This window comes from Mercenaria mercenaria, unplaced genomic scaffold (genome assembly GCF_021730395.1).
Source record: "Mercenaria mercenaria strain notata unplaced genomic scaffold, MADL_Memer_1 contig_527, whole genome shotgun sequence".
In the NCBI taxonomy this organism is placed as follows: Eukaryota; Metazoa; Mollusca; class Bivalvia; order Venerida; family Veneridae; genus Mercenaria; species Mercenaria mercenaria.
This window is the reverse complement of record NW_026463406.1, coordinates 24,839-28,640: the sequence shown is the minus strand read 5'-3', so window position 1 is coordinate 28,640 and position 3,802 is coordinate 24,839. Positions and strand designations below refer to the sequence as shown.

The following is a 3,802-nucleotide window of genomic DNA, read 5'->3' as shown; positions in this document are numbered from 1 at the left end:
TAATTGACTCCGTTGCACGAAATTTCCTTTGTATTATTTTTTCACACATTTCAATGCACAATACAAAGCTATAGATCTATTATATCATAAAGGCGTGTAGTCAGTCGAGCATAAATGTGACGCACCATGACATTTTGGGTCCAAATTCGGCGTTACGTCATTTGAGAAAACATCGATTAAAGTTACGTCACACAAACAAATGGTGGACGTTACCACGTGTTGGCGCAATTAATGCATTTCTTTTCAATAATACTCTACCTTGCCACAAGAAAAAAATGAAGTGACATTTATAAACCTTTCCGTGTTTTGCAATTCCGTTTCTTTAAAAAATTTAAATGATTGATAATTTATCGCCCTTTGAATCGACACGCCATTTGTAAACATCGAAGGTCGCGGAGAAAATGAAACTACCAAAAACAATTATTTGATGATTTATTTCGATTGTATAAAGAATGACAGTTAGCGAATCTCAAGGTAAGTAAGTATTTAAGCAATATGTAGTGTTAAAAATATTATTTGAGTTCATATCGACAGTTTTGTCCGGTATCTTTTCCAAAAATAGCCCGGATTTGACACTAATGACAGATTCGAGGTAGATTTAGCGCAGTTCACATTTTATTTACAAGTGTTAATATATTGTAGACTATATTTTATTTACTGAAATTTGCCATGAATTTAACTTTTTGTAAATCGGTTTTGACTCTTATTCAGTAGAATCTGTATGCAAGACAATTGCAAGAAGTATTCAGTAGAATCAGTATGCGAGACAATTATTTGAAGACCTTGTGACTCTGGTGCCAGACAAAATTACAACAGCCAGTCATAATGTTTAGTTACATATTAAAGTTAAAGCCCAGATCATTTTATAAATACAGTCATGCCATGAAAGTGAATGATTAGATATAGTTGAAACACATTTATTGTCAGCTTCAACCACTAATTTCTTACATGTATGTCAAATCAGGCCATACATAAAACTTCTACAAGGCATAGATATTGTTTTTACTTGGAAAGAGACAGTTTTTTCCAAAGCTTTTCATGTTAAATTTGCATACTGTTCACTTGGCCATTATTTCTGGATTCCTAACCATTTTGTACTATTCTTGGCAAGTGACTAAAAACCACTTAGTAAAATAAATAAACTTTAGATACATTTTGTTTTGAAAGCCTTGCCAGGAATTTAAACCTATTACTCTTTTTATAGAAGTCTTTTTGCTAAATATGTACTGAGCTAACTGCCCAGTGCATTTTTATCTTGCATTTCAGCCTTTTTGAGTATTTTTTTTCATTTTACAGATCAACCACTGAGGATTGTTTGGCTTGATGCAATGACCTTAAACAGTGAAATGATTTTCCAGGAAGGTCTATAAACAACAAGCTGGATTTTATGGGGGTTTGTAAATTTCTTCATACATTTTTACAGTTACTATACTGCTATTCTAAGAAAGATAAAGACATTAAATTAGCATAAACATAAATGATCTATTTCATTCATAACATTTTAACAGAAATGATTTTGATTATAGACCAAATCAACAAATGTGTAATATATTAAGAAGTGACTAAGTAATGACATACAATAATTGAATATACCATGTATGTATTTTTTCATATTTTCAAAATTATTTTTACAGTATTTGTGTTTACATTATGTTTGATTGCATGAATTGTATGTCTAGTCTGTAGGAATCTTAGCTAGTTTATGTATTCTTGAAAAAAACTTTTTCTGCATGAATACTGTAAGATTCTTGGATGAGTTTATACTTATCAATCTGCTTTTATTCAGCTTTTAACAAAAAGACTCTCTTAAGCTTAAAAAGATGCTTTACAGTCTTATATTCTGTAACCTTATACTAATCTTATTAAAATGAAGTCTAATGTTGATGAATTTTTCTTTTGCAGTGATGAAAGAACTATCAATATGTAAATGGGAATGAAACAGAAGGGAAATTTAATATTTCTAACTGATCATCCAGCTGAAATCATGCCTGTGGAATAGAATGCATGTCACAGATACTGATATGAGCAAATAACTCCATATTGCACAAATAAGGTCATGTTTCCTGCCCTCATGACCTGAAAAAGTTAAAAATTCTAGTTCAAATTACAAATGTGTTTCAAGAAAAAGTAAAACTTAGTCAACTGTGAGAAAAATTGGTAAAAGTAGTGTTTTGATGTCATGACAGCTGTGAAGTTGTTTGAGAAGCACTATCCTAATTGTTCTAACAATACAGAATTAACTTATAAATTTTCCAAAACTGCATGCATGAAATGCTAAGACATGTCTGTTGAATGAATCCTAGTTGTTTCAAAACTACAACATGTGTGACATTAAAGCACAACCTTTGGAGGAAACTTTTTTACAATAAAAACTGCCTTGTCTTGCCAGTGTGAGTGTAGGAAGGAGTTTTCCAGAAATGGCAGAAAACTACCAATATAGCAGAAAATATTTGTTACTGGCTAAATATAATATATTTTATTTCAAGAATTAATCATGTTAATCCATGGTTATAATTGTGTTAAAAGATATTTTTACATGACATGACCTTTGCAGAAATAGCTATTTTTTTTTTTTGCAAAACATTGTGAGTTGCCATGGTAACACAAATTTGACTTAAATTTAGATTTGTTTGATTATGTAAACAGCATGTGTCTTGTTTATATTCTGCTAATCAGACTATGTTCTGCAAGAAAATAGCTTTTATGTGTAACCATCAACAATACATGTTATAACACAAATCTGCTATAAAATGGCAGAGCTGTAATGCAAGTAGGTATATCAGGAAAATATGTAGTTCTCAAAGACAAGTTATATTACATAAAATGGTGTTTGTTTTTTATAAATGATCATAATTGACCATTTGTGGTGTAAAACAAATGTATACTGAACAGATGCTAAATGAATGTTCCGATTATTTCTGGAAAATTTACAAAAAACTACTATTTTAAGAAAATAGTGCACTGTTGACATGGTAACATTAATTTAACTTTTAAATTATTTTGGATATCATCATATGTAAACAACATCTTTCTTGTTTATATGTTATATATGTTAAGCTGTATTATGTTAGTGAATATATTTTCATATGTAATAATTGCATCAACAAAGCACTATGTTATTACACAAGCCTACCTTAAAGTGGCAATAGTTGTAACTGAGAGAGGTGTATCTGAAAATTATGTATTTCTCAAACCATATTACATTAATTTTCATGGAATGATGTCTACTCTCTTACTTTTAAATAAGAAAACAGACAGCTTTTGATGTACATATATGGAAAAACACTTCCAATATTCAACTCATTACAAAGAAATTGCCAAAAATTTTAGTATTTTTGTAAAAAAAAACCACATTGTTGCCATGGTAATGTTAGTATTTTGTAAGAAAATACCACATCGTTGCCATGGTAATGATTCACTGATCAGTATATCTAAGTCTTTTAAATTTTAGCAAACTCACAGTTGATAATAACAGTCTAATAATTATATCTTCTTGCCTGATTTTCTTTCTTACTGTTTAATAGATAAGGTGTCTATAATAATAAGATTAATGTCGTAGTTTTTGGATGTTGTCTAATTTGATATCAAATAAATTCTGTATCTTGTTCAAAAGAATGTCATAAAACAGTTGTCTGTAAACTGTTTGCACACTAGAAAAGTTTTAAATTTTGTATTTATTTCACATTCTATGTAATTTATTGCTAGATTCATCAAGAGACTGTTAAAAAAGAGGTTAAACAACAGTGTTGCTATAGAAACGATTTTTAGAACATAAATATTTTTATACTACATGAAAGAAAGA

The 3,802-nt window shown here is 29.5% G+C and overlaps 1 long non-coding RNA gene across 1 annotated transcript; it reads left to right on the top strand.

Annotated features, from left to right (window-relative positions):
• Positions 1-246: 246 nt before the first annotated feature.
• Positions 247-1,946, top strand: LOC128554560 (uncharacterized). The gene is made up of 3 exons (XR_008369639.1): positions 247-474; positions 1,297-1,393; positions 1,903-1,946. It is a non-coding gene; the product is annotated as an uncharacterized LOC128554560 (long non-coding RNA).
• Positions 1,947-3,802: the final 1,856 nt, after the last annotated feature.